A 27,017-nucleotide genomic window follows, 5' to 3' on the forward strand; every position below is an offset into this window, starting at 1 on the left:
TGGCTCATTGTCAATTTTTGTCTGATTACACTCGTGAGGCGCCTTGTGACATTTAACTAAAAGACTTGGATTTATAAAGCGCCTGACCACCGGACCTCTCAAAGCGCTTTACAGCCAATGTCCTTTTGGTGTGTTGTCACTGTTGTAATGTGGGGAAAAGGTGCTATATAAATGCAAGTTGTTATATTACAGATACTTTACAGTTAGTATGAACTATTCTCCTAAATTTTATGAAAACAATTAACGGAGCATTGCAGCCCAACTTTAGAATTAACCGTCCGTTAAAAGGACTGCTTTGCTGACCCTACTTAATGGCACGGTATTGCTAATAACATTTAGTTCTGAATTTTGCTCATGTGACATTTGTTTATAAAATTCTAATGCTTATGATAAAACGAAAGTTAAGAAAATGTGCAGAACAAAATCTGTACTTTTGTTGAGTTCACATTTGTATGAGAAAATTAAGTTTGTACTCCTAATGGATTATGAAGACTCAAATTTTATAATTAATCCTCAAGCCCCTACAGCGCGTGCACTTTCTAACAGCTGTTGTATTGCTCAGCTGGATGCTTAGCAGCAGGTTGTTATTCAGAAAGTACAGATTTAAATAAAGAACTTCATACTGCAGTTAGAAAGGCTCTTAGCACCAATCATCTTAAACAACAACAACAACAACTTGTATTTATTACAGCCCCTTTAACTTAGTGAAATGTCCCAAGGCGTTCACAGGAGTATTATGAGATAAAAAAATTTACACTGAGCTGCATAAGTGGAAATTAGCGCAGGTGACCAAAAAGCTCGGTCAAAGAGATAGGTTTTAAGGAGCATCTTGAAAAAGGAAAGAGAGAGGCGGAGAGGTTTAGGCAGCAAGTTCCAGAGCTTGGGGTCTAGGCAACAGAAGGCACGGTCACCAATGGTTGAGCAATTATAATCAGGGATTCTCAAAAGGACAGAATTAGAGGAGCGCAGATATCTCGTGGGGTTGAGAGGCTGAAAGAGATTACAGAGATAGAGAGGGGCGAGGCCATGGAGGGATTTGTAAACAAGGATGAGAATTTTGAAATTGAGGCATTGCTTAACCAGGAGCCAATGTAGGTCAGCGAGCACAAGGGTGATGGGTGAGCGGGACTTTGTGCAAGTTAGGACACGGGCAGCTGAGTTAAAGTGAAGTGCACTTCCATCCTCCCTCCTTCCCCGCCGCCCTCCCGCCACCCTGATTGCAAAAAAGACATTATTAGAACATTCGGACTTTATGTGCAAGGGAATGCTGAAGGTATTTCATTAAATTTGGGTAAGTATAAACCCTCACTTCAGGATATCCATTTTGTCTGTTAGGATCATTTAGTTCATAAGTTTGCAAACATTCGCAATGGAAAACTTGCAAATTCATATTGCAGGAAATTTTTGCTATTAACATAGATTCAGCCATTAGAAAGTTAAACTAGTGATCCAGACCAATTTAGAGTCAAAAGAAAAACAGTGTCTGCTTACTGAATTAAAAACGAACCAAGGCAAAATTCTAAATTTTGAATAGCCCGGCTGCTTTGTCTCTAGTAACATGTTTGGTAAATGGAGGTTGAGTTTCTGCTTGTTTCCACTAGTAATATCAGTGGAATGCGGATGGAATCATCCGAACCAGCGCAAAAGATCAGGAATTTTAAAAGGTATGTGAGTTGCGCCTAAAACTACTTGCGCTCGTGTTTTCTGTAATCTTTTAGCTCGTTCAAGATTCAATTCATCCATAAAATTGGCCTCATCCCAAGGTCAAAATAGTGAGATTCCACCATTTGCCCTAGTTTGGGACGGCTCTTCAAATTGCACTCATTTTCTTAGATGCACAGGCACAGTTGAAAGGATTTTTCATTAAAAAATATTTAATTTACGGCTGAGTGAACATCAATGGTTCAGGATAGTTATTGTAAGTCATTTTCAGTGATTTTAAATCAGGTTGTTCACAGGTGGCGGACTGGACACCCTTATTAAAAATGCTTATTTCTTGTGATAAACCCATTTTTAGCTGTATTAATAAAACGGCACCAGGTTACAAATAGGAATAAAAAGGTCATTTTCAGGTTGGCAGACTAACTAGAGGTGTACCACAAGGATCAGTGCTTGGGCCTCAGCTATTCACAATCTATGTCAATGATTTGGATGAGGGGACCGTGGATGCTCAGTCATTGAGTATATTCAAGACAGAGATCGATAGATTTTGGGATATTAAGGGAATCAAGGGATACAGGGATAGTGCAGGAAAGTGGAGTTGAGGTAGAAGATCAGTCATGATCTTATTGAATGGCGGAGCAGGCTCGAGGGGCCAAATGGCCTGCTCCTATTTCTTATGGTCTTATTTTACCACTCTTAAATATATCAAGGAATACTTTTTAATGGAAAGGGTAAAAAAAACAATTACATTCTATCACGTTACCCAATTGAGCGGGTTCATGAAAGATTTTACATTTGTGATTATGCAAATTAATTTTAGTGGAAACTTGAAGCGTAACCTAAACAGCGCAATTTGGGTGCAATTTCCCAAAGCAGAACTCTACCCCATTATTCCAAACCTCTATCACTGAGTGAAGCATGGGGGATAATCAGAGTCCACCCAATCCATTTCTTCCCTACCTATCTGAAGCAAATCAAGTAAAACTTAAAGGCCTTAAATGAAATGAGTTCAATTAAATTCCTTTGGATGAGCCCGCAGCACAAGGTGTCCCATAATTTGTAGTGAATTTGACATTGTGACTCAGACACAGGGGTGACAGGTGTGAGATATGGCAATGCCACACAGCTGCTGAGGAGATAAAAAAAAAATCATCTCCAAAAAGTTCCGTTGTAAAAAGTACACTGAAATAGATAATGCTTGCACAGTTGATGAAAATCTGTTTATACAAGTTGTTATAATTTGGGCTTTTTCCCAATACATCTCTTATGAATTAAAAACTTGCAACCTCAAGCATGACCTGAATGGGATAGCATATACAAGACTAACAATTAATATTTTACTATGGTATGTGTACCAAAGGTTACATGGGCTGTCACACCACATTCTCTTGTACACTGTGATAAGGACTGTAAATGCAAGCTAAACTAATAAGCAAGTTTACTTATAAGGAAAATACTTACATGGATGCAAAATTCCAGCAAGAAATTAGCAGTACAGTACTTACTCAATTCATAAACCATTTCAAAACAGTCAAATATCTTGCAACTAGCAGTCTATTCCTGAATCTTTTAATTCTGTCTCTTATGAACAATTATGTGATGAAGCTCCATGTAGCCCCTCTTGCTTCCTCCACTCTAATAGCAATTACATTCCTGAGGGAAACCATTAGCTCTTAAACAAGATCTGCAATTTCCAGAGATTATGGTTCAACTTCCAAGAGCAAAGATGTTCTTGTTTAAAAGTAAGGCAATCAGAATATTAATCATTACCACTCAAGGTGTGACAGCAATCCCATGGCTATCTTTTGAATCATTCCTAACTTAACACACGGCCATACTAGCAACTATTCTTACTGTATGATCCACTTTTGAAATGTTAATGCATGATTCATAAAAGACTAGTCACAGGAACGTTGCCTGATTAGTTTCTGAATAAGCAGCGATACCAAACCAACGGCTGGCCACATCCATATCTCTGGATCGTTTTCTGCAGTGTTTTATTCCACTGACAATACGACAACATGGCCCAGACTTTGCAGTCAGCAGCGAAGGAACGCCGCTCGCCGTTCACTCCGCTTACAACTATCTACAGAGCTTTTGCGGGCTTTTGAGCGGCAACATGCTGTCATCAGTTATCTGACCCAGCGTGGTGCCCTCTATAGGGGAACTGTGGCATGTGAGAGCAGGGGAGGCAACAGCGTGTCTCCTCAACCACATTATAGAATCCTCACTGGGACACGCAGAGTCTAAACCAGGAAGAATAAATTAAAATATTTAATTCATTGTAACCATTCTAATGATCTATGAAATTGTGTACAGAAAGCGAAAGAAAGACAGGGAGGGAAAGAAAAAAAAATATTTAAATTTTTATAAAATCTCCAACAATAATTAAATTCTGAAGGAATGAGACTCCACGCTTGTAAAATTAAATTTTCAGGGTCGGAGATGTTGTTCGGCAGTAATTACAACTTATCACGCCATTAAGAATTCACTTACATCTGAATGCATCAGTCCGTACTTTTTCTGGTATGTTTAGTGGGTAACTAGTGAACAAGTACAGCAACTTCACATCCTTACATGGATTTCAATGATAAGTCTCTCTGCAAAGTACCGGTGGAGCGAAGCTTGTGGAGCAGCATGTCTGGAGCGCTGATAGCCTCACCATTATTCTTAACGCATAATCCGGGCCAATATATCTCAACTATAGCTAACTGGAGTAAATTTTAAAACAGATTGTTCTATGTAAAGTCATCCTATTAAAAAATTGCAGAGACAATTTTCCTTTCTCAGGCATAAAGCTCTCCGTCCATCACACAAGTAAATTGAATTTAATATTTTTGAACAAGAAAGTTCTTCTTTCAGGCCAGTTGGTTAAGATGGTGAGTAGCTGAGTTATACAGACCAGAAAGATCCCAACTGCAAATCCCCCTTCTGTGCTGAGTTAGTTGATCTCAGCCAGGTTGGTGGTCGGGGTGCTCCAATTGGCCTCAGTACTCCTCAGTTAGGAATTAGCAATTGCTGTCCAGTGACCCCCCCTGCTGGGAAGATTTGTAGATGTTGGGTGATAACAAGCTCATTCTGAGCTGTGAAACTCTCTGTAGGCCAATAGCCTGCCAACACACATTGCCCTGGTCTATATATAATGAACAACCAACTGGGTGAACTACTAAAGGAATCTGTTACGGACCCAGCAAGGAGTCAATTTCTTCAACAGAAAAGAAAGCAAGGGAAGGAAATTTGGGGAAAATGGAGAACAAAGATTATTCCTAAACTAGTTTCTAAATCCATGTATGGAGTACATTGAACTTCTAACAGTGCAATTACAAGTATAGATATTTCATCTCATTAACTTTCAGAAAATAAGTGCACTTGTGTTCTTTGAAGAAATACTATACGCCTCCCAAGTGGTTTATTTCATCTTCAGTTCTGAATGTACTGCACTTATCTCAAAATGCTTTCCCTCCTCTCCTATTTAACCATCACTAAATTAATTCCGAAGTATGTACAGAATTGTGATAATTAATCATGTTTTCCTGCACTGGCTGCAAGCCAAAATACTTAAAGGCCAACCATCATAGTATCTTACCCTGCTTTGCTGTAGGCATTCCATTTGATGATAAACATTTTCCTTTCCCAATCCTAAGGGAGTATTTGACCAGTTTTACAGTAATCTGGAAAACCATTTTGTTGCTTGGTACCACACCTTTAAACTATAAAGATACAATTTAAAATTATGATTAAGACACAGAGAGGCCCACACAGAAAAATGCAGTATGAGCATCTTTTGGAGAGCCTTAGGAAGATTTCATTTGTGCATTAAGTTGACCTGCAAATAGACAAAATGCAGCCTCCACACATAGCAAGGAAGCATTTTTTCTTTACTTCCTTACAGTCTATTTATTTGTTCAATCTTGACAGCATTCTCCAAATGAAGTGTAATCCAGGAAATGATACACAAGTTATCTAATGCAGTAGTGGGGAGAATGCTCACAGGTGTTTTATTGGCCTTTGTCAATGTACAAATCCAAAAAGAATACTCAACAGATGATACTTCATCCACAAGATTCATTTTGAGGAGGTAACTAAATTGATTGTCGAGGGCAATCCTGTGAATATAATTTAAATTTTTATTTTAAGAAGAGATTTGATAAACATCCACATATCCGAGGCTTAGAAGGATTAAGGGTTGCATAAATAATGGCTAATTGGATTGATAATTCACATAATAATTGAAAACATAAGATGCTCATAAATGGAAGAGCTCTCTTGGGGCCAAATGGAGTTCCATGGGATCTGTTCTGATATGTTTTTAACCGTGTTTACAAATGATGGATGAGCAAGTGCTCTATCCATCTTACAAAACCTGCTCATACCGCCTAGCTATCTCAGATAATGTGCGAGAAGCGGAGATGGCGTCCAGAGATCTAAACCAATGAAGTGAACAGGCTAAAGAATGGTGGATAGAATTTTAGATCAATATAATGTAAGGATCATGCTGGAACATAAGAAATAGCAAGAGAAGGCCATACAGCCCCTTGAGCCTGCTCTGCCATTTAATACGATCATGGCTGATCCGATCATGGACTCAGGTTCACTTCCCTGCCCGCTCTCCATAACCCCTTATTCCCTTATCATTTAAGAAATTGAATACATTTAAGACAGAAATAGACAATGTCCCAGCTTCCACAGCTCTGAGGCAGCGAATTCCACAGATGCACATCCTCAGAAGAAATTTTCCCTCATCTCAGTTTTAAATGGGCGACCCCTTATTCTAAGATCATGCCCTCTAGTTCTAGTCTCCCCTATCAGTGGAAACATCCTCTCTGCATCCACCTTGTCAAGCCCCCTCATAATCTTATACGTTTCGATAAGATCACCTCTCATTCTTCTGAATTCCAATGAGTAGAGGTCCAACCTACTCAACCTTTCCTCATAAGTCAACCCCATCATCTCTGGAATCAACCTTGTGAACCTTCTCTAAACTGCCTCCAAAGCAAGTATATCCTTTCGTAAATATGGAAACCAAAACTGCAAGCAGTATTCCAGGTGTGGCCTCACCAATACCCTGTACAACTGTAGCAAGACTTTCCTGCTTTTATACTCCAACCCCTTTGCAATAAAGACGAAGATTCCATTGGCCTTCCTGATCACTTGCTGTACCTGCATATTAACCTTTTGTGTTTCATGCACAAGTATCCCCAGGTCCCGCTGTACAGCAGCACTTTGCAATCTTTCTCCATTTAAATAATAACTTGCACTTTGATTTTTTTCTGCCAAAGTGCATGACCGCACACTTTCCAGCATTATACTCCATCTGCCAAATTTTTGCCCACTCACTTAGCCTGTCTCCTTTTGCAGATTTTGTGTGTCCTCCTCACACATTGCTTTTCCTCCCATCTTTGTATCTCGGCAAACTTGGCTATGTTACACTCCCTTCCTCCAAGTCATTAATATAGATTGTAAATAGTTGGGGTCCCAGCAGTGATCCCTGCGGCACCCCACTGGTTACTGATTGCCAACCTGAGAATGAACCATTTATCCCTACTCTCTGTTTTCTGTTAGTTAGCCAATCCTCTATCCATGGTAATATATTACTCCCAACCCTATGATCTTTTATCATGTGCAGTAACCTTTTATGTGGCACCTTGTCAAATGCCTTCTGTAAGTCCAAAACACTACATCCACTGGTCCCTCTTTATCCACCCTGTTCGTTACATCCTCAAAGAATTCTAGCAAATTTGTCAAACATGACTTCCCCTTCATAAATCCATGCTGACTCTGCCTGACCGAATTTTGCTTTTCCAAATGTCCTGCTACTGCTTCTTTAATAATGGACTCCAACATCTTCCCAACCACAGATGTTAGGCTAACTGGTCTATAGTTTCCTGCTTTTTGTCTGCCTCCTTTTTTTAAATAGGGGCATTACATTTGCAGTTTTCCAATCTGCTGGGACCTCCCCAGAATCTAGGGAATTTTGATAAATTACAACCAATGCATCCACTATGGACCAATGAAAGGATTTTTTTTTAGCAATGAGGGCAAAGGAAAAGAATTGGGAGAAATTACTGGCCTTTGATTAGACATACCTACTCAATGTGCAGCAGGTATCAACAACAGACATTCAAGCTTTGGGGGCAGTGTAGAGAAGAGCTATATAGCTGATTCCTAGTATCAGAGATTTGAGGAGAGATTGGAGAAACGTGGGCGCAGATTTGAAAGGAGATTTCCAGAGGTTATCTTATAGCAATGCATAATATAGTGAATAGTGTTAAAAAGTAAACCTGTAAAATTACTTTAAAGTAAGTTGCACAGGTAGAATAAGGGGGCACAAGGTTCAAATTAGAAAAGGCATTTTAGGAAAGAGTGGCCATTGCATGGAATGAATTTCCAGATTGGGTAGTGGACGTAAAAACCATGGAATCTTTACACAACTAATTGGATGCCGCAATAGGATATTCTAGGATAGTTTTGGATGGATGAACAAGATGGGCAAATTTGACATCCCTCATCCATAACTGTGATTTTGTGAAGTGTAACCAAGTACTGCACTGCATCTCGAGTATTCTGACATTAGGTTTTAGCACATTACTCTCACTTCACATAAATCGTTGGCGAGGCCACATTTGGATCAGTACATACAGTTTTGGGCACCCTACTTTCAAAAGACTATTAGAGAAGATTGAAAAGTGAGTGACAATGAAGATTCAGGTACTTAGCACTCTAAACTTCAGAGAAAGAAAGAGTTAAACATGCTTTCATTAAAGAGAAAACTGAGAGGATACATGATTCCGTTTTTTTAAATGATGGCAGGATTGGATAAAGCAAATTGATGTCGGTTAATAAGTTGGATGATGAATATAGAACTAAATGGTGTGCATAAAGTTAACATGGCTCAAGCAAGATAACATCAGAAGGAAATCTTCACCGCCCTGTTTCAGAATAGTAGATAAATACAAAAGTAAAAACAGTAAAAAGTTGTGCTAACTAATGGATTTATAAAAAAGCTGAAATATCTTGTTACATAAAGTTGCTGTATGGAAACGCAAATCAGTCCTACACCCCACCTCGAGACATGGAAATAGCATGCCAAAAATAACAATTTTTGCATATCCCCTCTTCTCTTGAAAGTGTTATCCCTGATAGCTATTATTAATATATAAGTTTTGACAAGTGAGCCTAATGTTGCCCTCACCCGATATTCACACACATGCATTTCCATCAGGAACCTTGTCTGACTTTCCTTTTCTTAACCAAAAAGGTACTGAAGCCCTGATATCACCCTTGTTGATAATAAAGTTCAACAGGGATCAAATCTGGGACTTTTAGAGTCTGTTTGGCTCAGTTACTCACTGGATAAACTGAGTCATTTACTTTAGCAATCTGATCCTGTGCATCAGAAACACTGTTACAACTGTATTTGTATTAATACAGACAGAGGCTGCAGTCCTATTTTGATGTGCCGAGGACAAGTTCAGAGTCAAACACTTGAACATTTGCCAAGGGTTAAAATAAACACATTCACACCCAACACCACGATTAAGAGATGTTTTGCTGTAGAAGCACTGTGAAGTCGGTTGAGCTCAACCTTATCTCCTCTCTCTCCTAACTTACATTATTTCACCATTTTTATACCTTTCTAACAATATTAATTTACATCATCTTGATGCACTTTACACTAGTTCTCTAGTCTTTATCAAGATCTTCTAAACATCGATCACCCAAGGCTAGCAGGCATTTAGGTTCTAGCAAAGCATAGAATGCACTACATTTCAGCTTTGCTACAGATAAACTAGTCTTGAGGCATACAGAAACAGTGATAGAGTTAAGCCTAAAAGTAAACCTTTGTAGCCTGACCTGGAAAGCAGGCTGCTTCTGACCTCTGTGCAGAGACTGCAAAGTTCTTGGAACATAGGAACAGGAGGAGGCCATTTAGCCCCTTGAGCCTGTTCCGCCATTCAATGAGATCATGGCTGATTTGTGAACTAATTCCATAGCTTTTGCCCCATATCTCCAAATACCTTTGGCTAACAAAAATCGATCAATCTCAGATTTAAAGTTAACTGATCTAGCATCAATTGCCGTTTGCAGAAGAGTTTTTCAAACTTTTATCACCCTTTGTGTGTAGAAGTGTTTCCTAGCTTCACTCCTGAAAGGCCTGGCTCTAATTTTTTAAGACTATGCCCCCTAGTCCTAGACTCCCCAACCAACGGAAATAGTTTCCCAGAGACCCTTAATATCTTGAAAACTTCAATCAAATAACCCCTTAACTGTCTAAATTCCAGGGAATATAACTCTAGTTTGTGTAATCTATCCTCATAACTTAACCCTTGGAGTCCATTCTGGCAAATCTATGCTGCACTCCCTCCAAGGCCAATATATCCTTCCTAAGGTGTGGTGCCCAGAACTGCTCACAGTACTCCAGGTGTGGACTAACCAGGGCTTTGTATAGCTGTCGCATAACTTCGACTTCCTTGAATTCTAGTCCTCTAGATATAAAGGCCAGCATTCCATTAGCCTTTTTAATTATTTTCTGTACCTGTCCATAACATTTTAATGATCTATGTACATGGACCCCCCCCCAAATCTCTTTGGACCTCCACTGTTTCTAGCATTTCACTATTTAGAAAGTACATTTTAGGGCCAAAGCGGATGATCTTGCGTCTACCTACATTGAAATCCTTTTGCCACAGTTTTGCCCATTCTCTTAATCTATCAATATTTCTTTGCCATTTTATGTTTCCATCTATACTGCTTACAACACCACATATTTTTATGTCATCAGGAAACTTTGATATGTGGTTTTCTTTCCCATCATCTAAGTCGTTAATAAATACGGTGAATAGTTGAGACCCCAACACAGATCCTTGTGGGACACCACTAGTCACATCCTGCCAATTAGCGTACCTGCCCATTATCCCTACTCTCTGCCTCCTGCTGCTCAGCCAATTTCCTAACCAGATCAATAATTTGCCTTCAATTCCACGAGCTTCAACTTTAGCTAACTGTCTCTCATGAGGGACTTTATCAAATGCCTTCCCAAAGTCCATATAAATAATATCCATAGACAGTCCCCTGTCCACTACTTTAGTCACCGCTTCAAAAAATGTAATCAGGTTCGTCAGGAATGACCTACCTTTCACAAATCCACGCTGGCTCTCTCTGCTCAGCTGATTATTCTCAGTGTTCTGTCACTCTCTGTATAGACTCTAGTAATTTCCCAACAACAGATGTTGGGCTAACCTTTACAGGCTTTTAAATTTTTTAGCTGTTTAACGATAGAGCTTAATACAAAATGGATTTCTTTACTGGTCCTGGATCTTGATTTCAAACAACACCACGAAACATAGAATGAACTACATTGTGCAGTTAATGTTATGTAACCTTGTGCACAGCAAGGTCTCACAAACAACAATGAGATGAATGACTAATTAATCTGTTTTTGGTGGTGTTGGTCAAGGGAAACATGTTGACATTGCTCTTCTTCAAAGAATGCCATGGGATCTCCAACGTCTATCTGTACAGGCAAATAAGGCCTCAATTTAACATCTCAGCTGAAGGAAGGACGATGTATAATGTAGGACTGGATAGGCATCCTGCACTTATGTTTGAGTTACCTTGGGCGGGGGTGCGGGGAGAGGCAGGCAGAAACTTTGTGGGACATTCCCCAAGAAATTAAATTGTTAGTATTCAGGATCTGATTTTATAAAGTATTCATACAATGATTAGGATCTTTTAGTGAATGCTAGGTCAATTGAAATGTTGAAGATGGGAGATTGCTAGATTTTTGTTGGGTAAGGGTATCAAGGGATATGGAACAAAGGCCGCTAAACAGAGTTGACGTATGGATCAGCCAAGATCTAATAGAATAGCAGAACAGACTCCAGGGGCTGAATGTCCTACACTTGTTCCTATATTCTTGTGTGCAATCTGTGTTCAGTGCCTCCCTAATTAGCAAAGTTCAGATCAGGAACAGAATGGAAGAATCAAACCCACAGTCTCCTGTCAGGTGACAGATAGTGCCAATATTCAGTTGCAGTCTGCTTTAATTTTGTCGATTTCTGCTGGCAGAAGACAGTATTTGCAATTTCACCACAAATTACGTAATACACAAAATTAAAGAAGAAAAATATTCTTGCTATTATTTCCATACTTCTTGCAAATTTAAAAAAAAATTTTGTTTGAATAGTACGAGTGTAGAACAATAGCACAATCAGGCAAAATCTGAGTCAATCACAGCAATTTCTGTTCCACATGATGAGTAAAAGAACTGTTATGCAACATAATTTATAGATGATTATACATAAAAGTCATTTAATTTATTTTAATAGAAGTGCATAAATAAAATAAATGCGTAACATCTGTTCCTTGGCCCCGGATTTGCATTAAAACAGTATAACAGCACCCACGATGGCAAATGCACAACTCAGTGTGGAACTAAGCCAAACAGACCAAAAAATTTCGAAAGCCAAAAACTCCGTTCCCTAACCATCAATTTCATCCTGGCCACTGTCTCAGGCTAAAGCAGACTGTTCCCAACCGCAGCATCCGATTTCATAGAATCAAAGTTTTACAACACAGAAGAGGGCCATTCTGCCCATTGTGTCTGTGCTGGGTTTGACCCTGCACTTCTAAACTTATATCCTCTTCATCACCAAGACCTCCTACTTTCAACTCCATAATAATCACTCATCTCCACCTCTGCCGCAGCTCATTTGCTGCTGAAACCCTCGCCCATGCTTTTGTTATCTCCAGACTCGATTATTACAATTCTCACCTGGCCGGGCTCCCAACTTCCACCCTCCATAAATTTAAGCTCGTTCAAAACTCTGCTGCCTGTATCTTAACTCGCACTAAGTCCATCACCCCTGTGCTCGCTGACCTACCTTGGCTTCCGGTCACCGGACACCTTGATGTTCAAATCCCTCCATGGCCTTGCCCATCCCTATGTCCATTACCTCCTCTAGCCCTACAGCAGGGAAAAATAGTAAAAAAAAAAAATTAAAAGCTCTTTACCTGAATGCACGTGGCATTCGTAACAAAATAGATGAGTTGATGGCACAAATAGATATAAATGGGTATGATCTGATAGCCATTACAGAGGTGTGGTTGCAAGGTGACCAGGGCTGGGAATTAATATTCAGGGGTACTTGACAATTTGGAAGGATAGACAGAAAGGAAAAGGAGGTGGGATAGCTCTGTTAATAAAGGATGAGATCAGTGCAGTATTGAGAAATGATACTGATTCAGAAGATCAAGATGTAGAATCAGTTTGGGTGGAGATAAGGAATAATAAGGGGAAGAAGTCACTGGTGGGCATAGTCTATCAGCCCCCTAACAGTAACACTGTTGTACGGAGTATAAATTAATAATGGAGACTTGTTAAAAAAAGGAACGGTAATAATCATGGCCGATTTTAATCTTCATATTGATTGGACAAACCAAATTGGCCAAGGTAGCCTTGAGGAAGAGTTCGAGTGTATCCGGGATAGTTTCCTTGAACAGTGTGTTGCGGAATAAACCAGGGAGCAGGCTATCAGATCTGATACTAATGAGACAGGATTAATAAATGAACTCCTAGTAAAGGATCCTCTAGGAAAAAGTGATCATAACATGGTTGAATTTCAAATTCAATTGGAGGGTGAGAAAGTTGGATCTCAAACCAGTGTCCTAAGCTTAAATAAAGGAGACTACAAGGTATCAAGGCAGAGTTGGCTAAAGTGGACAGGGAAAATAGATTAAAGTGTAAGAAGATTAATGAGCAGTGACAGACATTTAACGAGATATTTCATAACTCTCACCAAAAATATATTCCAATGAGAAGGAAAAACCATCCATGGCTAACTAAGGAAATAAAGGATGGTATCAAATTGAAAACAATGGCATACAAAGTGGCCACGATTAGTGAGAAGCCAGAGGTTTAGGAAACTTTTAAAAACCAGCAAAGAAAGACTAAAAAAATAATAGAGGGAAGATAGATTATGAAAGTAAACTAGCAAGAAATATGAAAACAGATAGTAAGAGTTTCTACAAGTATATAAAAAGGAAGAGTGACTAAAGTAAATATTGGTCCCTGAGAGGATGAGACTGGGGAATTAATAAGGGGAACAGGGAAATGGCAGAGACTTTGAACAAATATTTTGTATTGGTCTTCATGGTAGAAGTTACTAAAAACACCCCAATAATGGATAATCAAGGAGCTATAGGGAGGAAGGAACTTTAAAACAATCACGGTCACTAAAGAAGTAGTACTCCGTAAAATAATGGGATTAAAGGTGGACAAGTCCCCTGGACCTGATGGCTTGCATCCTAGGGTCTTAAAAGAAGTAGCTGCAGAGATAGTGGATGCATTGGTTGTAATCTATGAAAATTCCTTCGATTCTGGGGAGGTCCCAGCGGATTTGAAAACCACAAATCTAACACCTCTATTTAAAAAAGGAGGCAGACAAAAAGCAGGATACTATAGACCAGTTAGCCTAACATCGGTCGTTGGGAAAATGCTGGAGTCCATTATTAAGGATGCAGTGGCAGGACATTTGGAAAAGCATAATTTAGTCAAGCACAGTCAACATGGTTTTATGAAAGGGAAATCATGTTTGACAAACTTGCTGGAGTTCTGTGAGGATGTAACGAGTAGGGTGGATAAGGGGGAACCAGTGGATGTGGTGTATTTGGATTTCCAGAAGGCATTCGATAAGGTGCTACATAAAAGGTTACTGCATAAGATGAAAGTTCACGGGGTCGGGGGTAATATATTAGCATGGATAGAGGATTGGCTAACTAACAGAAAACAAAGAGTCGGGATAAATGGGTCATTTTCCGGTTGGCAAACAGTAAATAGTGGGGTGCCACAGGGATCTGTGCTGGGGCCTCAACTATTTACAATCTATATTAATGATTTGGATGAAGGGACCGAGTGTAATGTAACGAAGTTTGCTGATGATACAAAGATGGGTGGGAAAGCAAGTTGTGAGGACGCAAAAAATCTGCAAAGGTATATAGATAGGCTAAATGAGTGGGCAAAAAATTGGCAGATGGGATATAATGTGGGAAAGTGTGAGGTTATCCATGTGGCAGAAAAAATAAAAAAGTAAATTATTTAAATGGAAAAAAAATTCAAAATGCTGCAGTAGAGGGATCTGGGGGTCCTTGTGCATGAAACGCAAAAAGTTAGTATGCAGGTACAAGTAGTAATCAGGAAGGCAAATGAAATGTTGGCCTTTATTGCAAGGGGGATGGAGTATAAAAGCAGAGGGAGGTCCTGCTACAACTGTACAGGGTATTGGTGAGGCCACACCTAGAGTACTGCGTACAGTTTTGGTTTCATTTAAGGAGGGATATACTTGCATTGGAGGCAGTTCAGAGAAGGTTCACGGGGTTGATTCTTGAGATGAAGGGGTTGTCTTATGAAGAAGGGTTGAGCAGGTTGGGCCTGTACTCATTGGAGCTCAGAAGAATGAGAGGTGATCTTATTGAGACATACAAGATAATGAGGGGCTCGACAAGGTAGATGCAGAGAGGATGTTTCTACATGTCCTAATGGGTCCTTCTTTGGCGGAGTGTCAATTTTTGCCTGATTATAGTCCTGTGAAGCGCTTCACTACGCTAAATAAATGGCAGCTGTTGTTGTTCAATCTCTACCCTGTGCTATTAATTGAAGCAGTAGTGAGGGTATTATAGTTCATCTCTGCCCTAAAGAACCTCAATCGTCTTCTTCCCGTGGCCGAGGAGCTCCTCCCGGAGTCACAGTGCGGATTTCATCCCCTTCGGGGCACAACGGACATGATCTTTGCAGCGCGACAGCTACAGGAAAAATGCAGGGAACAGCGCCAGCCCTTATACATGGCCTTCTTCGACCTTACAAAGGCCTTTGACACTGTCATCCGTTTCGGATGCCCCCAAAAGTTCGTCACCATCCTCCGCCTGCTCCACGACGACATACAGGCCGTGATCCTTATCAACGGATCCATCACAGACCCAATCCATGTCCGGACCGGGGTCAAACAGGGCTGCGTCATCGCTCCAAACCTCTTCTCAATCTTTCTTGCCGCCATGCTCCACCTCACAGTCAACAAGCTCCCCACTGGAGTGGAACTAAACTACAGAACCAGTGGGAACCTGTTCAACCTGCGCCGTCTCCAGGCCAGATCCAAGACCACTCCAACCTCTGTCGTCGAGCTACAGTACTCGGACGACGCCTGCGTCTGCGCACATACAAAGGCTGCACTCCAGGACATATTCGATGTATTTACTGAGGCATACGAAAGCATGGGCCTTGTGCTAAACATCCGTAAGACAAAGGTTCTCCACCAGCCTGTCCTCGACCCCCAGTCATCAAGATCCACAGCACGGCCCTGGACACCGTGGACCACGTCCCATATCTCAGGAGCCTCCTATCAACAAGAGCAGGCATCGACGGAGAGATCAAACACTGCCTCCAGTGCACAAATGCAGCCTTCGGCAGCCTGAGGAAAAGAATGTTTGAAGACCAGGCCCTCAAAACTGCCACCAAGCTCATAGTCTACAGGGCTGCAGTAATATCTGCCCTCCTGTATGGCTCCGAGACATGGACCATGTACAGTAGACACCTCAAGTTGCTGAATAAATATCACCAATGATGTCTCCGCAATATCCTACAAATCCCCTGGGAGGACAGGCGCACCAACATCAGCGTCCTTATTTAGGCTAACATCTCCAGCATTGAAGCACTGACCACACGTGATCAGCTCCGCTGGGCAGTCCGCATGCCAGACACGAGACTCCCAAAGCAAATGCTCTACTCGGAGCTCCTTCATGGCAAACGATCAAAGGTGGGCAGCAGAATCGCTACAAGGACACCCTCAATGCCTCCCTGATAAAGTGCAACATCCCCACTGACACCTGGGAGTCCCCGGCCCAAGACCGCCCGAAGTGAAGGAAGTGCATCAGAGAGGGCGCTGAGCACCTCGAGTCGCAATGCCGAGAGCATGCAAAAATCAAGCACAGACAGCGGAAAGAGTCTGCGGCAAACCAGTCCCACCCACCCCTTCCCTTCCCTCAACGACTATCTGTCCCACCTGTGACAGAGTCTGTAGCTCTCGTATTGGACTGTTCAGCCACCAAAGAACTTATTTCAGGAGTGGAAGCAAGTCTTCCTCGATTCCGAGGGACTGCCTATGATGATGATGAAGAAGAAAAATAAAAATCAGCCAGAGTTCCCACTCGCAATCACTATTGGGATTGTTAAAAATGTCCATTTGTGGATATTGGGTGAGAATAGGATTCAGTTTGGCTCGGTTAGCCATTCCACACTGTCGAATAGCCTTCCCCACAAGCAAATGCATTCATACACACACAAACACATACACACACAGTCCTTATTGAAGGAGGGATATACTTGCACTGGAGGCAGTCCAGAGAAGGTTCACTAGGTTGATTCCCGAGATGTAGGGATTCACTTATTAAGAAAGGTTGAGCCTACAATCATTGCTTTAGAGGTGATCTTATGATACTGAGGGGGCTCAACAAGGTAGATGCAGAGAGGATGTTTCCCCTCGTGGGGAATCTAGAACTAGGGGGCATAGTTTCAGAATATGGGGTTGCCCATTTAGAACGGAGATGAGGAGGAAATTCTTCTGAGGGTGGTGAATCTTTGGAATTCGCTGCCCCAGAGAGATGTGGAGGCTTGGTCATTGAATGTATTTAAGGTGGAGATAGACAGTTTTTTGAGCAATAAGGAGTGAAGGGTTATGGGAAGCGGGCAGGGAAGTGGAGCTGAGCCCAAGATCAGATCAGCCATGAACTTATTAAATGGCGGAGCAGGCTCGAGGTGCCAAATGGCCTACTCCTGCTCCTATTTCTTATGTTCTTACACACACACACACACACACACAGTCTAGGGCCATACATGAGGAATGGCCATGTTCTGGAGGGCTTCTCATACTTGTGGAACCATATCTCAGCATAAGTGCCCTCAGAAGAGGAATGGAAAATAATTAAAAGCAAAAAGAGCTGAAAATGACTCAGAATTTAGAGACACACTTGATGCTAAGTTAATGAAAACAAAGACTGATCAACATCTCACTTTTAACTGAGAACAAAGTTAATTTTTCATTCTCCACGTGACTAAATCCACTAGTTGCAATATCTTAATACTACCTCTGCAAATTCTTCATTTATTAAGTTATGTGGTACACTGATACTGTGCAACAGGATTGTGACATATACACTTTGAGGGATGTGACTTTATTTATCTTTCAAAAGTACAGAACAAGCTTAGAACAACATAGAAAAGTCCTTGTTTTTGAAAATCGATGTGGCACTTTAATGGGACTGACTTAAATTTTTCATCTGTTTTTCAGTGAGAGGACATGAATAATGTATAGCCTTTAGTGCAGGCACTGGAATCACTCAAAGAATCAGCAGGCAGGCTGGATGAAACCAGGCTGTCTACTGTGCCCAGCTTCCTAGAAGCAATCACATCTGGACAATAACAACACTAAAGGTGGGTCAGTAGCGGGTGGACTCCCTGCCGGAGGAGCTCAGGCCTTTTGCCTGGAGCACGACCCATCTCCTCTATCTTGGAGTCGACCTTAGCCCAGACGAGGAAGCCTGGTCGGCGAACTGGCAGGAGCAGGAGGCTAAAGTCGCCGCTCGCCTAAGGCGCTGGACAGGACTGCTCCGCTCCGAGTGCTGTCTTACAGGGGTCGAGCGCTAGTCATAAACCAGCTGGTGGCTGCTATGCTGTGGTATCGGCTGGTCACTTTGACCCCTCCCCCTGCGTTTGTCGCCAAGATACAGAAGTTGTTGGTGGACTTCTTCTGGAACAACAGGAAGCACTGGGTCTCTGCTGCGATTTTGAGTCTCCCGCTTAGGGAGGGCGGTCAGGCGTTGGTGTGCGTCAGCACCCAGCTTGTGACTTTCCATCTTCAGACCCTGCAGAGATACTTCTACGTCGAGCCCCTCCTAGGTAGCATGCGCTGGCGACGTATTTCTTCCGCCAGCAGTACACCTCAATTATGACACGCAGCTCCTGTTTGAGAGCCTGGGGGGCATCAGGACCACTATGCAGCAGGGGCTGCCTGTCTTTTACCAGGAACTCATCAGGGTCTGGAACAGAGTCGTCACCAAGCACAGCTCTCCCCCGTCTGGAGTGGCGGCTGTCCTGCAGGAGCCGCTGCTCAGGAATCCGTAACTCCACAACCGCGGTTTTAGGTGGCAGACGGACCAGGGGGCTGTGGCTGGCGAGGTGACCAGGATCAGGAACCTGCTCGATGGTGGAGGAACGGGCTGGATGGCGCCAGACATGCTGGCATGGCGCCTAAACTGGGCCGGCATACGGCAAATGCCATTGAGTCGCTAAAAACAGCACTGGGCCCTGACTCAAGCACATGGGGAAATCCCGTCCGAACTGACCCCCGTCCGGACGGAATTCCTCATCGGCGCCAAGCCCCGAAACCTCCCTCAGGAGCCGCCGCCTCACAACTTGAGCCTCCTCGGGGAAATCCCCTCCGTGTCTTTCAGTTCTGCGCGGAGGGGTTACCTGTATGGGCTGCTCCTGCACACTCTCCACCTTGCTATCCTCGTCTGCTGTCAGGACACGCCATGGCGCACCATCTTACCATCCGGAGGAGGCAGGGGTCCCCAATGGAGTGCACTCTATGCAGGAGTCCTCCCTCTATTTATTGGGGACTTGGCCTGGAGGGTGTGGCACGGAGCAGTCCCGTGCAATAAGTTTTTAAGTCAGTTCACGGGCTCCCAGGCCGCCTGCAATTTCTGTGGTCTGGAAGAGTCCGTGTTCCATGTTTTTATCGAATGTGCATGGCTGCAGCCCCTGTTCCATTATTTGAAGGGGCTGCTCAAATTCTGGTTGCACTTCAGTCCCACACTCCTGATCTTTGGACACACTGTGCGGAGGAGAGCGGGCAGGTCAGAAGGCCTCCTCGTAGGACTGCTCCTGGGGATGCACAAGGAGGCTAGCAGCCGTTCCAGACAATGGGTGGTCGTTCAGCCCGATTGCCTCTCTTCCACGGTTACATCCGAGCCAGGGTGTCCCTGGAGATGAAGCACGCGGTGTCCACCGGTACGCTCGCAGCCTTCCACGAGAGGTGGGCGCCAGAGGGACTGGAGTGCATCATCACCCCTGGCAACCAAATTTTAATTTGATGATTTAAGTTTAAAGTTTAATTTGCCAGTTTGTGTTTTTCCCAGGAGGCACTTGTATAAATTTCTGTTTTTAGTGCCCTAAAAAAAAAACCCAAAAGGGGGCACTGGAAAAAAAATTATTTTGGAGTGTGACCCCACCTTGCAGGGGGCATTTGTTTAAAGTGCACAACTAAAATAGTTGAAGGTAAAGTATCCTGATGAGCCAATTTTGTGCATCTGTCATGTATGTCAAGTCAAGTATCTAGGTCATGACTCTCAGGCCTGCTTTCTGTTGAACCAATCGCCTTTCTTCTTCCTCATTGGTTAAATGTTTAACTTGCTATGTTTTTTCTGATTTCTAATTGGTTATATTCTGCCTTTGTTATCATTGCATAAAACCTTTCTCCCAGTCACATTCCACCAAAAATTATTCCATCCAATCATATTAGCAAAAAGAATTATCCTCGGTGCAGCTGCCGTGACAGGTCCCCACCCAACACCACATGTTCCTACAGCACCCCATAGGCCCTTTGAACACCCTGGATCATTTCCACCCATACTTCTTGACTGCCATCCAGGCAGCTGACTCCCCTATGCAAGTACCCTGATGAAGAATGAAAAACAAAATGCACATGCGGAAAGAGACCCACACAAGACTATTAGTGTAACTGCCACATTAGAAGTTAATCATTCAGGTCTGGGAGAAGAAACCTCGGTGGAAAGAGAGATCTGAACATGTGGGTAGTTCACATACTTCATCCATTTCCTTTGGAGCTGATGGAATCAATCCAGAACTCAGTCGTGTCGCTCACTAAAATTTCCAACTGTCCCATGCCCAAGTTGACGCCAACAGTAAATGTGGCAGACTTTAGGGAGAGTGGGAACTGGCTCTCGGCACTCTCTCCTCAGAAAGTAAAGAGGCGGCAGCAACAAGCAATAAATAATGAGAGAGCTGACAAAGAAAGATATAGTGAACGCAAGAGGGCACAAGGGAGAAATACTGAGGGGAAGAGAAGCTGAGGTCCATTTTAAATGTCAAATATTTTCCCATCTAAAATTTCATACAAAAAAGATGTAGTAAAGCTCTTATGGTTTGAAGGAAGATGCAGCTATTTTTTCCCCCCCTCAGGCATGGGCAACACCAACAAGACAGCAGTTAATTGCCCCTCAATAGTTATCTTGAATGCATCAAGAGTAAACCACATTGTATGGACAGGAGTCACGTGTGCCCAGACCAAGTAGGTAATAACATATTTATATAGCACATTTCATATAATAAAATGTCCCAAAGCGTTTCACAGGAATGTTATCAAAAATAAACAAAATTTGACACCCACCCATATAAGGAGAAATGAGGGCAGATGACCGAAAGCTTGGTTGAGGAGGTAGGTTTTAAAGAGCGTCTTAAAGGAGGAAAGAGAAGTGGAGAGGCGGAGAGATTTAGGGAGGGAGTTCCAGAGCTTGGGGCCTAGGCAGCTGAAGGCATGCCACCAATGGTGGAGCATCTAAGACCGGGGGTGTTCAAAAGGCTAGAATAGGCGGAAGTCTAGGGGGGGTTGTGGGGCTGGAAGAGATTACAGAGATAGGGAGAGGTGAGGCTATGGAGAAATTTGAAAACAAGGATGAGAATTTTAAAATCGAGACATTACTTAACTGGGAGCCAATGTAGGTCAGCGAGCACAGGGGAGATGGGCGAGTGGGACATGGTGCGAGTTAGCACACAGGCGGCAGAGTTTTGGATGACCTCAAGTTTATGGAGGGTAGAACCAGGGAGGCCAGCCAGGAGTGCTTTGGAATAGTCAAGTCAGTGAATGGAAGGACAGCAGCGAACTGGTCAGGTATTTTATGGCAGTCCAACAGCTTTCATGGTCATTTATTTTTGGTGCTAGGCTACAAATTTATTGAATTCAGTTTTATAACTTTCCATGATGGGATTTGAACGCTACCTCTGGGTTTCTAGTCTAGTTCACAGGACCCCCAAAAAATCATTATACCTTGCATTGAAACCACAAGGCAATAGACCCAGCTGAGACATCAGCCAAATTGCATTGCATAGTGCTATCTTTTCACCAGCCAGAGCAATTCTAATGAAATACACCTTTCAGGGGTGCATGTCCTGTGCACTGCGGAAAGTCCATGGTCCCAGCAGCTGGCACAATTGCTTCTGCTGGACTGGGCTGGGGAGGGAAATATATAAAAGCAAAATACTGTGGATGCTGGAATCTGAAATAATATATAGTCAGGGTTCTGGCTCCAGACTGCTATCCAGTGACACCTTAATGGAAAATCGGCTTGTGGAGTAAAGAGAGGACAGAATCAGACTCAGCTATGACATGGACATCCCACTGTCACTCATTTGCTACGCTCATCATCATCATAGGCAGTCTCTCGGAATCGAGGAAGATTTGCTTCCACTCTTAACTTGAGTTCTTAGGTGGCTGTACAGTCCAATACGAGAACCACAGTCTCTGTCACAGGTGCGGCAGATAGTCGTTGAGGGAAGGGGTGTGTGGGACAGGTTTGCCACACACTATGCTTGATTTCTGCATGCTCTCGATGACGAGACTCGAGGTGCTCAGAGAGCTCCCGGGTGCACTTCCTCCACTTAGGGAGGTCTTTGGCCAGGGACTCCCAGGTGTCGGTGGGGATGTTGCACGCTCAAATTTTTCGTAGCCAATCTTTCCAATTCTTTGCCAGATCACAAACGCCAGAGGTCACCTTGCACACATCAAGGATCACCCTGCGCTAATGCTCTTAGCCAAAAGGCCTAGAGCCCAAGCACCGTTCCTGGAAGTACTGCAATACCAGGTTCGTGCCATGGAGGTGGATGAATCAGCAACCCCACACACCTCCGTGGAGGTGGATGGGTCAAGCCACCCCATCCACCTCCTATTTCCAAAAAGCATAGGAGAACCACCTTCCTGATCCAGGGAGAACCACGTTGGGGTCATGGTTACTCCCCTGTCAGGTCAGTTACGCATGATCTTAGCCAAAAGGCCGAGACGCTCGTACCTGAAGAATGGTCACACAGGTGAGGCATCAGGGATTGGCCAGCATCTGCGGGACCTCACCCCAGAATGAATCAGCGATCTCAGTAGAGCAGGAGAAGCTGGTACATATTATTACTTTATTTAAATAAATTTGACAACAAAACTATGTATTAAAATAACACTACAATGATTTTGTAAACATTTTGAAAAATGGGGCTTTTAAAGCATTGCTCCATCAGAAGTAGGAACGTCACATTCTAATGAATGTTAATTCTACCATCTGTGCTGAGAAATTACATCTATTTATTTTGTGGCTCACTGATGATTCATTACAGATTAATGGAATGCGAAGTTAAATAGATGCAATATCAGCATAGCAAACAACTTTAGTTAACCATCTCTTCTGCTATAGTCAAATAACTCAAAAGCAGGAGGTGGTTTAGAAGTTTCTACAAAAACAGCACAATTTATCCAATGGATTAGTGCCAAAGCATAGCGTGTCTAGCACAGACACGATGGGCACAATGGCCTCCTTCTGTGCCATAAGATTCTATAGCTGGAAGACTTGCATTTATATTGCGCCTTTCGTGACCACCAGACGTCCTACGGTGCTTTACAGCCAATGAAGTACTTTTGGAGTGTAGTCACTGCTGTAATGTGGGAAACGCGACAGCCAATTTGCACACAGCTAGCTCCCACAAACAGCAATGTGATGATGACCAGATAATCTGTTTTTGTTATGTTGATTGAGGGATAAATATTCGCCAGGACACCGGGGATAACTCCTCTTCATAATAGTGCAACAGGATCTTTTACATCCACCTGAACGTGCAGACTTGATTTGACGTCTCATCTGAAAGACGGCACCGCTGACAGTGCAGCACTCCCTCAGCACTGCACTGGGAGTGTCAGCCTGGATTTGTGTGCTCAAATCCTTGGAGTGGGACTTAAAACCACAACCTTCTGACTCAGACAAGTGCGGTATCCACTGAACCACAGCTGACACTGTGATTCTAAGCAGTTTCAACCTTTTTTAAGATCAACCCAACATCTTTGTCTTTACTTTGTTGAATTTTAAGTAGAGAATATTGATGAGAATGCTCTATGGCATGAGGGAGCTGAATGAATGCACACTGTTAAACTGGCACAACTGTTACAGCATCAATTTGCCCAAGTTTCGGGCTGCGCCATTTTTGGACGCCCGTTTTTCGCACCACAAAGTGCGCCTAAAAAAAACTCACCTATTCTCCGGCTCCCTGCAGGTCCTCTGGAGCTGGGCGCGGCGCAGCACGAGCTGTGGGGGGGGCGGAGCCAGGTCCCTGCGCTGAAAACAGTGCCGGAACCTCTGCACATGCGCGCTACAGTGGGTGCGCATGTGCAGCAGCTCCAGGCGCCCAAAACTGCGGGAGGGGCCCGAAGCACGCAACCCCTAGCCCTGGCCGAATGGCCTCACTGGGGCTGCGTGGACAAGGCTCAACTTCCACCCGACCCGACTTGACTCCCGTTCCACGGACCCAACCCGACCCCCGCTCTCCCCACCCCGGCGACCCGACCTCCGCTCCCCCAACTCCGCCACCCCCCACCAGCGACCCGACCTCCGCGACTCTCTCACCCCCCCCCTCCACCGACCTCCGCGCTACTCTCTCCCCCCACCCACCGACCTCCATGTCTCTCTTCCCCACCCCGCGACTCTCTCCCCCCGCCCCCGATTCTCTCTCCCCTACTCCCCCACCCCGCGGCTCTCTCTCCCCTCCTCTCCCGCCCCCCCGGCTCTCTCTCCCCCTCCCGCGACTCTCTCTCCGCTCCTCCCCCACCCCGCGGCTCTCTCTCCCCTCCGCGACTCTCTCTCCCCTCCTCTCCCCCCCGCGACTCTCTCTCTCCTCCTCTCCCCCCCCCCGCGACTCTCTCTCCCCTCCTCCCCCCCCCTCCTCTCCCCCCGCGATTCTCTCTCCCCTCCTCCCCCCGCCGCGACTCTCTCTCCCCTCCGCCACCCTCCTCCACCCTCCCCCCTCCCACCCTCCTCACCCACCCCCACACCCCCCCCCCATCCCTCTCCACTCCCCTCGACCCCCTCCCCTCCCACCCCCTCCACTCCCGACCCTGCCCCCCTCCCCGACCCACTCCCCTCCGCTCCCCCCCGATCCTCTCCCCTCCCCTCACCTGACCCTCTACCATCCCCGCTCCCCCCCGACCACCTCCCCTCCCCACCCCTCACGTGACTCTCTCTCCCCTCCTTCCCCCCCCAGCGACTCTCTCTCCCCTCCTCGCGACTCTCTCTCCCCCCTCCTCCCCCCCCCCCCCCGTGATTCCCTCTCCCCTCCTCCTCCCCCACGACTCTCTCTCCCCTCCTCCCCCCCGCGACTCTCTCCCCCACTCCCCCCCCCGCGACTCTCTCTCCCCCCCCATGACCCTCCCCGCCCGACCCTCTCCCCTCCCCCCGACCCTCTCCCCAACCCCCTCCCCTCCCCTCCCCGCTCTCCCCCCCCGACCCTCTGCCCTCCCCGCTCCCCCCCGATCCTCTGCCCTCCCTGCTCCCCCCCCGATCCTCTGCCCTCCCTGCTCCCCCCCCGATCCTCTGCCCTCCCTGCTCCCCCCCCGATCCTCTGCCCTCCCTGCTCCCCCCCCGATCCTCTGCCCTCCCTGCTCCCCCCCCCGATCCTCTGCCCTCCCTGCTCTCCCCCCACCGATCCTCTGCCCTCCCTGCTCTCCCCCCCGATCCTCTGCCCTCCCTGCTCCCCCCCCGATCCTCTGCCCTCCCTGCTCCCCCCCCCGATCCTCTGCCCTCCCTGCTCCCCCCCCGATCCTCTGCCCTCCCTGCTCCCCCCCCGATCCTCTGCCCTCCCTGCTCCCCCCCCGATCCTCTGCCCTCCCTGCTCCCCCCCCCGATCCTCTGCCCTCCCTGCTCTCCCCCCACCGATCCTCTGCCCTCCCTGCTCTCCCCCCACCGATCCTCTGCCCTCCCTGCTCTCCCCCCACCGATCCTCTGCCCTCCCTGCTCTTCCCCCCCCGATCCTCTGCCCTCCCTGCTCTCCCCCCCCGATCCTCTGCCCTCCCTGCTCTCCCCCCCCCCCCCCCACCCGATCCTCTGCCCTCCCTGCTCTCCCCCCCCCGCCGATCCTCTGCCCTCCCCGCTCTCTCACCCCCCCTCTGATCCTCTGCCCTCCCCGCTCTCCCCCCCCCCCCCGCACCGATCCTCTGCCCTCCCTGCTCTCCACCCCCCGATCCTCTGCCCTCCCTCCCGCCGATCCTCTGCCCTCCCCGCTCTCCCCCCCCCCCGATCCTCTGCCCTCCACACTCCCCCCCCCCCCCCCCCCACCGATCCTCTGCCCTCCCTGCTCTCCACCCCCCGCTCCCCCCCCCCCCCGATCCTCTGCCCTCCCCGCTCCCTCCCCCCGATCCTCTGCCCTCCCCGCTCCCCCCCCCCCCCCCCGGATCCTCTGCCTTCCCCGCTCTCCCCCGCTGACCCTCTTCCCACCCCCCGCTCCTCTCCCTCTCCCCTCCCCCGACCCTCTCCCCTCCCTGTTCTCCCCACGACCCTCCCCTCCGACCCTCTTCCCCCCCCCTCTCTCTCTCCCCTCCCCTCTCTCCCCCCCGGACACTCTCCCCTCGCCCCCCCCTCCCCTCCGACCCTCTCCCTTCCCCAACCCTCTCTCCCCCCCCCCCCCCCCTCCCCGGACCCTCTCCCCTCCCGGACCCTCTCCCCTCCCCCACCTGGACCCTCTCTTTCCCCCCCCCGACCCGACTCTCTCCCCTCCGACCCTTCGCCTTTCCCCCTTCCCCTCCTCCCCTCCCCCCGACCCTTCGCCCTTCCCTTCTCCTCCCCCTCCTTCTCCTCCCCTTCCCACCTTCCTTCCCCCCTCCTCTTTCCCCTCCTCCTCCCCCCCCTCCACCCCACCCCCTCCCCCCTTTCCCTCCTCCTTCCCCCCCCCACCCCTCCCCCTCTTCCCTCCTCCTTCCCCCCCCCCACCCCTCCCCCCTTTCCCTCCTCCTTCCCCCCCCCCACCCGTCCCCCCTTTCCCTCCTCCCTTGTTGGTCTCCAAATCCTCCCTGCACTATAACACACGCTGCCAGCAATGTTCCCTGTAATTATTTTGGGGCCCACCCAGTCCCTTTAATGGGCTGCATGGCCCATTCAAAATACCATGCATGTATGGTTTTTCTATTTAAAAGCCAGCTGCACGGGACCTTCAGACAGCTGCGCCGCTTAAAGGGAACATTGGCTACCAGATCATATTGTGGAACCAC

General features: G+C 46.0%; 1 protein-coding gene and 1 non-coding gene across 3 annotated transcripts in view; both read right to left on the reverse strand.

Annotated features, from left to right (window-relative positions):
• LOC139260195 (metal transporter CNNM1-like) overlaps window positions 1-27,017 on the reverse strand; it is a 151,631-nt gene that overhangs the window by 87,177 nt on the left and 37,437 nt on the right. The window lies entirely within an intron of this gene.
• LOC139260638 (U2 spliceosomal RNA) lies at window positions 22,595-22,791 on the reverse strand. Its single transcript, XR_011592824.1, has one exon. It is a non-coding gene; the product is annotated as a U2 spliceosomal RNA (small nuclear RNA).

Source organism: Pristiophorus japonicus, chromosome 3, assembly GCF_044704955.1.
Source record: "Pristiophorus japonicus isolate sPriJap1 chromosome 3, sPriJap1.hap1, whole genome shotgun sequence".
Lineage (NCBI taxonomy): Eukaryota > Metazoa > Chordata > Chondrichthyes > Pristiophoridae > Pristiophorus > Pristiophorus japonicus.